General features: G+C 58.6%; 2 long non-coding RNA genes across 6 annotated transcripts in view; both read left to right on the top strand.

Moving 5' to 3' along the window:
- The first annotated feature begins 1,374 nt into the window (after positions 1–1,374).
- On the top strand, positions 1,375–3,540 carry LOC311432658. Its single transcript, XR_014690226.1, has 2 exons — positions 1,375–1,499; positions 2,195–3,540. It is a non-coding gene; the product is annotated as an uncharacterized lncRNA (long non-coding RNA).
- Positions 3,541–5,222: 1,682 nt separating this feature from the next.
- LOC311432645 overlaps positions 5,223–12,747 on the top strand; it is a 34,063-nt gene continuing 26,538 nt past the window's right edge. For all 5 annotated transcript variants that reach the window (XR_014690205.1, XR_014690206.1, XR_014690207.1 and 2 more), the window contains exons 1-2: positions 5,223–6,291; positions 12,154–12,316. This is a non-coding gene — a long non-coding RNA (uncharacterized lncRNA). The remainder of the gene's footprint in view (positions 6,292–12,153; positions 12,317–12,747) is intronic.

Here is a 12,747-nt window from a genome sequence, read left to right as displayed (position 1 = left end):
CAGCAGAGTCCCCGTGTGGGAGGAGGGTACGCTACAGGCTGACCGATGGAGATGTCGGGGAGGGGGGGGGGTTGCTGGCCGCTAGAGCGGCCGCTAGAGATCTTGGGAGTAGATGGAGCAAATGCGAGGTTACCGCTGCGTCCCAGTGTTGGGAGCCAGGACGGACCTGCTAAAGACCGCATAAGAAGCAGGAGAAGGGGAAGCGGGCCTCTCACAATTGTGACAAGGTTACCTGGGTAATAGTAGCAGCTGCTGGAGGGATGTTAAGTGGAGTGGTAATAACTGCGTGTCTTCTTTGTAGATGTCTGGGTATGTCATGTCGAAAGCATTGGCGTCAGTGTGTGTGTTTGAGACAAAGTGCTGTTGTGAAGTGACTTACGAACACGTTTGGTGGTTGTTTTAAGTGATATATTCTTGTGGCATGAGCGAGGAGCGCAGGGGGCCTCTTTGCGTGACGGCGTGATTGTGCTGGGTGAGCGAGACGCAGCATCGCCGCGAAGCGAGTGCGGCGTTCCGATCCGCGGTCCCGTATCCTCCGCGAGGGGAGCGGCCGGGGACGAACGAAGCGCACGACAGACCGAAAGGAAGTGCTGTTTTATCCAAGGGTTGACTGGTGGTGCCCAATCTATGCGCCCGGCGGTGCATCTCGTAATCCCATTTTTGTTCTTAAATGTTTGGAGCGTGACAAGGAGGAAGGTGGCGGCATTATCTAAGTGACAGTTTAGAAGTTTGGATATATTCGCTGTGGTGTTCGGTCGGTTTCCCGGGTATCGGGGGAGAGGGGCTGACCGATTATCAAAGAGGCAGAACGGAGGGAGTCGCGTCTGCGGTGGTTTGGGCTTGAGCCCTTGGGAATTTGGTTAGAAGGGGGAGAGCGAATTTATTTAGGCCTCAATACCTTTTCAAACCCCCATATCGATGGATCCGTAGGAGTGATTCCTTGTTTTGTGTGAGCTTGCTAACAAAGTGCATGAGAAAAACTGGCACTCGGCTTGAATTTCGGTCCTGCTGAAATGTAAATTTTGTGGAAAAGGTGGTATTGTTTGTCTAGAAGACGGAGGGCTGAGTGCTTCAGGTGTCCTCCCGAAGTCCTGTGGATTTCTCATTGGAACGGGGCTCATCAATCATCTGAAATAGTAACGTTTGTACGTGGACAGAAGAGTTGAATCCCAGAGAACTGGGACATTTGGGAAGAAGATTAGGAAAAGAGAGTGAAAACCTGTCGCTGGACCCCCAGTCACTGGAGCCCCAGGTGCGGCTAATGAGGGTGGGTAGTGATCTGGGCAGCCCCTCCTCATAAAAGGGCTGCACCTGGGCGGGGGTGGCAGCTGCGGGGCTGGTGGAGGAGGAAGGCGATGAGGGGGCTGTAGTTGCAGTTTGTCTGCCTTGCGGCCCCTCTGCTGCTTGGGGCAGCCAAGCTGGGTCCGGAAAGGTCTTTAGAGAAACCTCGGAGCACGGTGAGCTTACTGAGCGTTGCTGGGACCGTGGCAAGGAAGAAGGTGCGTGCAAGCAGGAGTTCCTGGGATCGTGGAAGTCCTGGGCAGCAGGGCTGCCTGTGTGCTGAGGCTGGGTGGGGGAGGACTCGCCGAAAGCTGGGGTGGGCGGCTGGGCGCGCGCAGGCACAGCGAGCCCCGTATGCGAGGAAAGCCCCGCACGTCTGTGCACGTGCTGTCATTCTTCATGAATCTGAGCGACTCTTCCTGTAACGCCCTTGAGTCGACACACGGCAACTGCAGACGACATGCAGCATTATACAGCAACTAACATTGTACGACCCAAAGGACTGCCTGTTCTCACCCCAGATGCTCTTGAGGGTTTTCACACTGCCCCATACTTCTGCATCAGCTGCCAAGCGCACCCACGTCCTTGAGCAAAAGCAGCCCCATGGACGGCTTTGCCTTTGCCTGAGGCAGGCGTAAGTCAGACCGTCTTCACCAGCATGGCTTTTTTTTTTTTTTTTTTTTTTTTAATATGCACTGCAAGAACTTTATCCCTTTCTCCGTGTGTAGGAGTTTTCATTGGGCAGGGCTAGCTCGATTGGCAGACTAACCAGGTGGCTGTTGCTACATGTGCATCCTACCTGGGCAGCCTGCTCTAAGGAACCTGCTTTGGCAGGGGGGTTGGACCCGATGATATTTCGAGGTCCCTTCCAAGCCCTACAATTCTGTGATCTGTGGTGGCTTTACCTTTCTAGGCAGCTGACGAACTCCACCGCAACAGCTCTCTCACTCCCCTTCCTCAGAAGAGGAGGGGAAGAAGAAAAGGAAAGGAACAACTCGCGGGTTGAGATAAGGATAATTTAAGTAAAGGAAAAAAAAAATATCAAGGGAAAACTGTTATTAAATAATTCCCCTAAAGGGAAAGGGGGGAAAAAAAAAAAAAAAAAAGGAAAACAGAAGTAAAGGCTGTGTGGAAGTGCAGAGGAAAGAAATTACTCTCTACTTCCCCCCAGTGAGCGATGCTTGAGCACGTCCTTGAAGCAGGGCCTCAATGCTCATAGCCGTTGTTCGGGAGGACAGATGTTCTCCCCACGAGAGCCCACCCCTCCCCTCTTCTTCCACTTTTATTGCTGAGTGTGACGCCATACGGTATGTATGGAATAGCCCTTCGGTTGCTTTACGTCGGCTGCCCTGCTGATGTTCCTTCCTCCCCTCTCGCCCACCCCCAGGCCTGCTGGCTCGGGGCGGGGGTTGAGGGAATCCTGACCCTGTGCCAGTATTGCTCAGCAGTAGACACAACTCTGGTGCGATACCAGTGCCGTTCTAGCTACAAGTGCAGAGCACAGCACCGTGTGGGCTGCCGCGGGGAAAGTTATCTCCGTCCCAGCCACACCCAGTACAGCACCCCAACGGTTGAATGTCTCAGCACCCATTGCTTTCAGCGTACTCTTTGTCAGTCTGTTGTTGTTTGTTTGTTTGTTTGTTTTCCCTGGACGCTGGTGCAGGAGAAGGGATGTGGTATACCCATTCAATGCCATGCTCTTTGGTCCAGGTGTTTATGAGGTCATTGTGGAAATGAATCCCATTGCCTGATTCAATTATTTCTGGCGTGCCGGGTTGACATGGGACTGTGAGAAAACGTTGCGTCTTTGCAGTAGAATGTGTTTTTGCAGTGGAAAATTCCACTAGGCTTGCATATCCAGAAGTGCTTGTGCAGGCACGACAGCAGCCCAGCAGTGGAGAGTACGCTAAGCAGATAAGGGGAAGGTTCCCACTGTCCCAAAATACGGAGGACGGGTAAGAAAAGCAGGGCGAGCAGTGCAAAATGACTGAAAGCAAAAGATCGTGGGCCCTGTGGTCACAAGAGAAGATGGGGCGGAAGGAGAAATTAACGGTTGGTCAAGTAAAACTGGACCTGTGCGGTACAGTGACAAGCGTTGAGTAGCTCGTGAACCTGTTGCACTCAGCCAGGGAGGAAACGGGAGGAATCAAGCCTTGGGTAAGAGGGTTATAATATAAGGTTATGATATACTTTTGCTGGTTGCTCCCGCTTGCAGGACCCCCGCCGCTGCAATCGTGAATAAAACAGCTTTGCAGAAGACCCCGTCCGAGCAAGTTATTTCTTTCTTTATTGATTTATAATTATTATATTCTTTCTTTTTTTCCTCCCCTCACAAGACTTGCCTTTCAAAGCCCAGGACGGTGTTCCGGGTGGAAAGCTACGTTTCCAGCCGTGCAGTGGCTGCTTCCAGCACCCCAAGCACACGGCGCTCGCCAGCTTCACGGGAGCAGGTTCTGTAGCGGGGGGGTGGGGGGGGAGGAGGGGAAGGCGACAGGGCCTGGCCGCGATGCCGGGGCAGGGGGAGCCCCTGCAGCTGCCGAGCTTCAGCACAGCTCAGCGCCACGCAGCCGTTTCCTCGCTGCCTCAATCTCACCCCTCCGGGAAAGGGGGGAGAATCGGGGGTGGGGTGGGGTGGGTAACGCGTGCCGGCTGAGATAAAGACAGTTCAATAGGACAGAAAATTAAGAGAAAGTAATGACAACAACGTGCACGCAGGCACCGAACTCCTGATGCACGCTGCAGTTGCTCACCACACGCGTGTCCGACGGCCCAGCCGCTTCCTGAGCAGCAGCCGCCCCCCGGCCATCCTTCCCGGCCGGTGCTCCGCGTGATGGCGTGCGTTCCGGACAGCCCTTTGTGGCCAGCTCGGGTCGCTGTCCCGCTCGCGTCTCCTCCCGGCTCCCGGGGCACACACAGCGTCTCCTCTCCGGCTCGAGCGCGCCCAGAGCTCGCGGCCCCTCCTCGTGCGGCGGCTCCGCTCCGCTCCGCCGGTCCCCCGGTCGCCGGGCCGAGCCCCGCGGCCCCGTGCCTCGCTCCGGAGGCGTCCGCAGGCGCTGAACGGCAGGGCGGAGGACCCCCGCCGGCGGCAGCGTCGTGCCGCGCCCGGCCGGCCGGGCCCTCCCGGCCACAGCTTCCCCGGCCGGCCGGCCGGCCGCGCGCAGCTCCCGCGGCGCTGCTCGGTGCCGCCGGGGCGGGCGGCCTGGGGCCCCGGCCAATGAGGCGGCAGCTAGCGGCGCGGCTCCGGGGAGATGGGCGGGGCATGCAAATCCCGCCGGAGGGGAGGGGGCGGGAGGGCGGGCGAAGGTAAGGGGCGGGGCGACTGCGAGGAGAGGCGGAGCTGCGCCAATGAGCGCGGAGCGAAGGCCGGGCGCAGAGGCTTCGTGGGCGGGGCCCGCGGCCGGCGAGGCGAGGCGAGGCGCGGCGCGGGGAGGGAGAGGCGGTGCGCGGGGCGGGGCATGCAAATCGGTCGCGGGGCCCGGCTAATCGGGCGCTTGGGGGCCCGAACGGGCCGCTGGGAGGCCCCGGCGACGCGGCGGCGGGGCGCTTGGGGGTCGCGGCCGCGAGCGGAGCGTCGGCGAGGGCGGGCGAGGGCGGCGGGTTGAGGCCCGGGAGGGCGGGGGCGGGCGGTGGAGCGGTGGCCGTGAGGTCGGGGTGGTGGGCGCGGGAGCGGGTGTCGCGGGGGAGGGGGGGGTCGGCATCGCTTCTCGGCCTTTTGGCTAAGATCAAGTGTAGTATCTGTTCTTATCAGTTTAATATCTGATACGTCCTCGATGAGAGGACTTTATATTAAACGGATTTTTGGGCTCGGGAGTTGGATCCGGAGCTTGCTCCCTCCGCTCCGCGCATCGTCCCGGTATTGCAGTACCTCCGGGAACGGTGCACCTCCCTCGGGAGGTTGCTGTGGCTGTGCAAAGACAGAGCTGGCAGGCGGGTGTTGGGCGGGGGTTCGCGCGGCGCTTCCGCGGCGCGGGACGGGGCAGCGGCCCCTGAGCAGCCGCCGCCCGGCCGCCGCAGGCTTCCCGGCTCCGCGGGGGGCTCGGCGCGGCCCGGCCCGGCCCAGCGCAGCGCGTGCGCTCGCTTCCCGCCTCGCTGCCCCTTGCACGGGGCGGAACGGCTCTCTGCCCCCTCGCGCTCCCGCCAGCGCATGCCGCCCCTTTGCGCTGGGGAAGCGGCCGCCTCCAGTGGCCGGGGCGGCCCGGGGCGCGGCGGGGGCAGCATGGTTCTGAAGGTTTTCTTTGGCTTGCAGCTGGCGCTGGCGACAGAGGCACTTAGGAGAATCGCATCAGGTAGAGAGAGAGCGCTGACAGCATAGCATGCCACTAGGATGCTACCTGGTGTCTCTGCCAACTACGCTGCGTTGTGCAAAATAACTAAAGCCAGAAGCCTTGGGCCCCTTACCGAGGTCAGTCTCTTATTAATAAGAGTGGGAGCCTGCCTTAAGAAACTGGCAGAAACCGGTCCTGCGGATGGGCAGGAGCCAAGGAGCAACCGACTCTGCGCAAAGACAAGAGGTCAACTAGCGGGGACGAGGAAGAGCCACCAACCTTCGTCCCCATGACCCCCGACGACCGCCACCGGGAGACACTGCGCAAGCGCGGGTGGGGGGTGCCTGTGGAAATGACTTCTTGAACTACTTTTACCGTGAGGCGGGGACGGGTTGTGAATACGTATAGGCGCGCTGTGAAACTTCGTGCAAATGTATCTCTTTGCTGGCTGCGTATAACCGCGGCAAATTGCCGCGTGCGCTGCACACGACTTTGGCGGGACCATCCCCCCGTGCTGCCCAGCGCTGAATAAACAGACCTACTTTTGCAGTCTTACTGACTGTGGACTCTGTTTGCCGCAAGGCAGTTTGGCGAGCCGGCCGGGAGAGACGTTCCGCTCGGCTGCGGGATCGGCTGCGGAGCGGACGCCCCTAGGTGCACCCCGAGCATTTTCCTCGGGGGAGCCTCCGCTCTGAGCCGCTCACCGCGGGAGCAGACAAAGACCTCCTGAGGCCGCGGACAAACGGTAAGTTTTAGGGTACAGGAAGGGCCTGTAAGTCGTGCGGGTGGCCGGGGCGGCTGGTAAGTCGCGCAGAGACGTCTGGCGTGCAGCAGAGTCCCCGTGTGGGAGGAGGGTACGCTACAGGCTGACCGATGGAGATGTCGGGGAGGGGGGGGGGTTGCTGGCCGCTAGAGCGGCCGCTAGAGATCTTGGGAGTAGATGGAGCAAATGCGAGGTTACCGCTGCGTCCCAGTGTTGGGAGCCAGGACGGACCTGCTAAAGACCGCATAAGAAGCAGGAGAAGGGGAAGCGGGCCTCTCACAATTGTGACAAGGTTACCTGGGTAATAGTAGCAGCTGCTGGAGGGATGTTAAGTGGAGTGGTAATAACTGCGTGTCTTCTTTGTAGATGTCTGGGTATGTCATGTCGAAAGCATTGGCGTCAGTGTGTGTGTTTGAGACAAAGTGCTGTTGTGAAGTGACTTACGAACACGTTTGGTGGTTGTTTTAAGTGATATATTCTTGTGGCATGAGCGAGGAGCGCAGGGGGCCTCTTTGCGTGACGGCGTGATTGTGCTGGGTGAGCGAGACGCAGCATCGCCGCGAAGCGAGTGCGGCGTTCCGATCCGCGGTCCCGTATCCTCCGCGAGGGGAGCGGCCGGGGACGAACGAAGCGCACGACAGACCGAAAGGAAGTGCTGTTTTATCCAAGGGTTGACTGGTGGTGCCCAATCTATGCGCCCGGCGGTGCATCTCGTAATCCCATTTTTGTTCTTAAATGTTTGGAGCGTGACAAGGAGGAAGGTGGCGGCATTATCTAAGTGACAGTTTAGAAGTTTGGATATATTCGCTGTGGTGTTCGGTCGGTTTCCCGGGTATCGGGGGAGAGGGGCTGACCGATTATCAAAGAGGCAGAACGGAGGGAGTCGCGTCTGCGGTGGTTTGGGCTTGAGCCCTTGGGAATTTGGTTAGAAGGGGGAGAGCGAATTTATTTAGGCCTCAATACCTTTTCAAACCCCCATATCGATGGATCCGTAGGAGTGATTCCTTGTTTTGTGTGAGCTTGCTAACAAAGTGCATGAGAAAAACTGGCACTCGGCTTGAATTTCGGTCCTGCTGAAATGTAAATTTTGTGGAAAAGGTGGTATTGTTTGTCTAGAAGACGGAGGGCTGAGTGCTTCAGGTGTCCTCCCGAAGTCCTGTGGATTTCTCATTGGAACGGGGCTCATCAATCATCTGAAATAGTAACGTTTGTACGTGGACAGAAGAGTTGAATCCCAGAGAACTGGGACATTTGGGAAGAAGATTAGGAAAAGAGAGTGAAAACCTGTCGCTGGACCCCCAGTCACTGGAGCCCCAGGTGCGGCTAATGAGGGTGGGTAGTGATCTGGGCAGCCCCTCCTCATAAAAGGGCTGCACCTGGGCGGGGGTGGCAGCTGCGGGGCTGGTGGAGGAGGAAGGCGATGAGGGGGCTGTAGTTGCAGTTTGTCTGCCTTGCGGCCCCTCTGCTGCTTGGGGCAGCCAAGCTGGGTCCGGAAAGGTCTTTAGAGAAACCTCGGAGCACGGTGAGCTTACTGAGCGTTGCTGGGACCGTGGCAAGGAAGAAGGTGCGTGCAAGCAGGAGTTCCTGGGATCGTGGAAGTCCTGGGCAGCAGGGCTGCCTGTGTGCTGAGGCTGGGTGGGGGAGGACTCGCCGAAAGCTGGGGTGGGCGGCTGGGCGCGCGCAGGCACAGCGAGCCCCGTATGCGAGGAAAGCCCCGCACGTCTGTGCACGTGCTGTCATTCCTCATGAATCTGAGCGACTCTTCCTGTAACGCCCTTGAGTCGACACACGGCAACTGCAGACGACATGCAGCATTATACAGCAACTAACATTGTACGACCCAAAGGACTGCCTGTTCTCACCCCAGATGCTCTTGAGGGTTTTCACACTGCCCCATACTTCTGCATCAGCTGCCAAGCGCACCCACGTCCTTGAGCAAAAGCAGCCCCATGGACGGCTTTGCCTTTGCCTGAGGCAGGCGTAAGTCAGACCGTCTTCACCAGCATGGCTTTTTTTTTTTTTTTTTTTTTTTTAATATGCACTGCAAGAACTTTATCCCTTTCTCCGTGTGTAGGAGTTTTCATTGGGCAGGGCTAGCTCGATTGGCAGACTAACCAGGTGGCTGTTGCTACATGTGCATCCTACCTGGGCAGCCTGCTCTAAGGAACCTGCTTTGGCAGGGGGGTTGGACCCGATGATATTTCGAGGTCCCTTCCAAGCCCTACAATTCTGTGATCTGTGGTGGCTTTACCTTTCTAGGCAGCTGACGAACTCCACCGCAACAGCTCTCTCACTCCCCTTCCTCAGAAGAGGAGGGGAAGAAGAAAAGGAAAGGAACAACTCGCGGGTTGAGATAAGGATAATTTAAGTAAAGGAAAAAAAAAATATCAAGGGAAAACTGTTATTAAATAATTCCCCTAAAGGGAAAGGGGGGAAAAAAAAAAAAAGGAAAACAGAAGTAAAGGCTGTGTGGAAGTGCAGAGGAAAGAAATTACTCTCTACTTCCCCCCAGTGAGCGATGCTTGAGCACGTCCTTGAAGCAGGGCCTCAATGCTCATAGCCGTTGTTCGGGAGGACAGATGTTCTCCCCACGAGAGCCCACCCCTCCCCTCTTCTTCCACTTTTATTGCTGAGTGTGACGCCATACGGTATGTATGGAATAGCCCTTCGGTTGCTTTACGTCGGCTGCCCTGCTGATGTTCCTTCCTCCCCTCTCGCCCACCCCCAGGCCTGCTGGCTCGGGGCGGGGGTTGAGGGAATCCTGACCCTGTGCCAGTATTGCTCAGCAGTAGACACAACTCTGGTGCGATACCAGTGCCGTTCTAGCTACAAGTGCAGAGCACAGCACCGTGTGGGCTGCCGCGGGGAAAGTTATCTCCGTCCCAGCCACACCCAGTACAGCACCCCAACGGTTGAATGTCTCAGCACCCATTGCTTTCAGCGTACTCTTTGTCAGTCTGTTGTTGTTTGTTTGTTTGTTTGTTTGTTTGTTTTCCCTGGACGCTGGTGCAGGAGAAGGGATGTGGTATACCCATTCAATGCCATGCTCTTTGGTCCAGGTGTTTATGAGGTCATTGTGGAAATGAATCCCATTGCCTGATTCAATTATTTCTGGCGTGCCGGGTTGACATGGGACTGTGAGAAAACGTTGCGTCTTTGCAGTAGAATGTGTTTTTGCAGTGGAAAATTCCACTAGGCTTGCATATCCAGAAGTGCTTGTGCAGGCACGACAGCAGCCCAGCAGTGGAGAGTACGCTAAGCAGATAAGGGGAAGGTTCCCACTGTCCCAAAATACGGAGGACGGGTAAGAAAAGCAGGGCGAGCAGTGCAAAATGACTGAAAGCAAAAGATCGTGGGCCCTGTGGTCACAAGAGAAGATGGGGCGGAAGGAGAAATTAACGGTTGGTCAAGTAAAACTGGACCTGTGCGGTACAGTGACAAGCGTTGAGTAGCTCGTGAACCTGTTGCACTCAGCCAGGGAGGAAACGGGAGGAATCAAGCCTTGGGTAAGAGGGTTATAATATAAGGTTATGATATACTTTTGCTGGTTGCTCCCGCTTGCAGGACCCCCGCCGCTGCAATCGTGAATAAAACAGCTTTGCAGAAGACCCCGTCCGAGCAAGTTATTTCTTTATTGATTTATAATTATTATATTCTTTCTTTTTTTCCTCCCCTCACAAGACTTGCCTTTCGAAGCCCAGGACGGTGTTCCGGGTGGAAAGCTACGTCTCCAGCCGTGCAGTGGCTGCTTCCAGCACCCCAAGCACACGGCGCTCGCCAGCTTCACGGGAGCAGGTTCTGTAGCGGGGGGGTGGGGGGGGAGGAGGGGAAGGCGACAGGGCCTGGCCGCGATGCCGGGGCAGGGGGAGCCCCTGCAGCTGCCGAGCTTCAGCACAGCTCAGCGCCACGCAGCCGTTTCCTCGCTGCCTCAATCTCACCCCTCCGGGAAAGGGGGGAGAATCGGGGGTGGGGTGGGGTGGGTAACGCGTGCCGGCTGAGATAAAGACAGTTCAATAGGACAGAAAATTAAGAGAAAGTAATGACAACAACGTGCACGCAGGCACCGAACTCCTGATGCACGCTGCAGTTGCTCACCACACGCGTGTCCGACGGCCCAGCCGCTTCCTGAGCAGCAGCCGCCCCCCGGCCATCCTTCCCGGCCGGTGCTCCGCGTGATGGCGTGCGTTCCGGACAGCCCTTTGTGGCCAGCTCGGGTCGCTGTCCCGCTCGCGTCTCCTCCCGGCTCCCGGGGCACACACAGCGTCTCCTCTCCGGCTCGAGCGCGCCCAGAGCTCGCGGCCCCTCCTCGTGCGGCGGCTCCGCTCCGCTCCGCTCCGCCGGTCCCCCGGTCGCCGGGCCGAGCCCCGCGGCCCCGTGCCTCGCTCCGGAGGCGTCCGCAGGCGCTGAACGGCAGGGCGGAGGACCCCCGCCGGCGGCAGCGTCGTGCCGCGCCCGGCCGGCCGGGCCCTCCCGGCCACAGCTTCCCCGGCCGGCCGGCCGGCCGCGCGCAGCTCCCGCGGCGCTGCTCGGTGCCGCCGGGGCGGGCGGCCTGGGGCCCCGGCCAATGAGGCGGCAGCTAGCGGCGCGGCTCCGGGGAGATGGGCGGGGCATGCAAATCCCGCCGGAGGGGAGGGGGCGGGAGGGCGGGCGAAGGTAAGGGGCGGGGCGACTGCGAGGAGAGGCGGAGCTGCGCCAATGAGCGCGGAGCGAAGGCCGGGCGCAGAGGCTTCGTGGGCGGGGCCCGCGGCCGGCGAGGCGAGGCGAGGCGCGGCGCGGGGAGGGAGAGGCGGTGCGCGGGGCGGGGCATGCAAATCGGTCGCGGGGCCCGGCTAATCGGGCGCTTGGGGGCCCGAACGGGCCGCTGGGAGGCCCCGGCGACGCGGCGGCGGGGCGCTTGGGGGTCGCGGCCGCGAGCGGAGCGTCGGCGAGGGCGGGCGAGGGCGGCGGGTTGAGGCCCGGGAGGGCGGGGGCGGGCGGTGGAGCGGTGGCCGTGAGGTCGGGGTGGTGGGCGCGGGAGCGGGTGTCGCGGGGGAGGCGGCGGTCGGCATCGCTTCTCGGCCTTTTGGCTAAGATCAAGTGTAGTATCTGTTCTTATCAGTTTAATATCTGATACGTCCTCGATGAGAGGACTTTATATTAAACGGATTTTTGGGCTCGGGAGTTGGATCCGGAGCTTGCTCCCTCCGCTCCGCGCATCGTCCCGGTATTGCAGTACCTCCGGGAACGGTGCACCTCCCTCGGGAGGCTGCTGTGGCTGTGCAAAGACAGAGCTGGCAGGCGGGTGTTGGGCGGGGGTTCGCGCGGCGCTTCCGCGGCGCGGGACGGGGCAGCGGCCCCTGAGCAGCCGCCGCCCGGCCGCCGCAGGCTTCCCGGCTCCGCGGGGGGCTCGGCGCGGCCCGGCCCGGCCCAGCGCAGCGCGTGCGCTCGCTTCCCGCCTCGCTGCCCCTTGCACGGGGCGGAACGGCTCTCTGCCCCCTCGCGCTCCCGCCAGCGCATGCCGCCCCTTTGCGCTGGGGAAGCGGCCGCCTCCAGTGGCCGGGGCGGCCCGGGGCGCGGCGGGGGCAGCATGGTTCTGAAGGTTTTCTTTGGCTTGCTTCGATGGAGATGTCGAGGGTGGGGGGTCGCTGGCCGACAGAGATGTCGGGGGCGGGGGGGGCTGGAGGGGGTTGCTGGCCCCTATTGTGGTGCACTGGGAATAGCTTCCCTCCAAAAGTGCGCACCAGCCTGGGGAATAGCTTCCCTCAAAAAATGTGCACCTTCTCAGTCATCTCTCACAGTGTTATACATGAATACTATTCCATTTTACATGAGCTCTAATGCATATTCATTAATTTCCCTGAACAGGTGGACCTCTTCCAAATACTCATTTCCATACTCCTCCCTTATCTCCTCCCAGTTGCGCCTGTGCAATGTAGTCTGGTGGTCGTGGGCAGGGGTCTTTCAGGATGAAGGCAATGAGGAAGAGGAGGTTCAACTTTTTACCTTTGTGGACTTTGACCTTCTGTTGGTAGGTATTTATGCCTTTTTTGCTTATCTTTGCCTTGTTTTCTGCCAACAAGTTGTTCATCCTTCCCTAACGAGATGTTTGTTCTTCCCTTATCTGTTGGCCTTGAGTGATATCTGCTTTTTACATGTGCTTCTCGTAAGGTTCTCATCTACATCCCGGATAATTATGATATTTTTAGGTTCTCATTTACATCCCCGATAACTGGGATATTTTACCATATATGTAGCTAAATACTAATTCGGATAAGTTTTAGCATCTTTCCCATCTCAATAGCAGCAGGGAATATATTAAGAAGATAAGGGGAAGGTCCTGCTGTCCTAAAATAAGGAGGATAGGTAAGAAAAACAGGATGAGCAATGCAAAATCAGTAAAAACAAAAACCACAGAGCCTCTAGTCATGACAGTGAAGCTAGGGATAGAATGGGGGCTTG

This window comes from Aythya ferina (genome assembly GCF_964211825.1).
Source record: "Aythya ferina genome assembly, chromosome: 2".
In the NCBI taxonomy this organism is placed as follows: domain Eukaryota; kingdom Metazoa; phylum Chordata; class Aves; order Anseriformes; family Anatidae; genus Aythya; species Aythya ferina.
The sequence above is the reverse complement of the archived record's forward strand: the minus strand, read 5'-3'. Positions and strand labels throughout refer to the sequence as shown.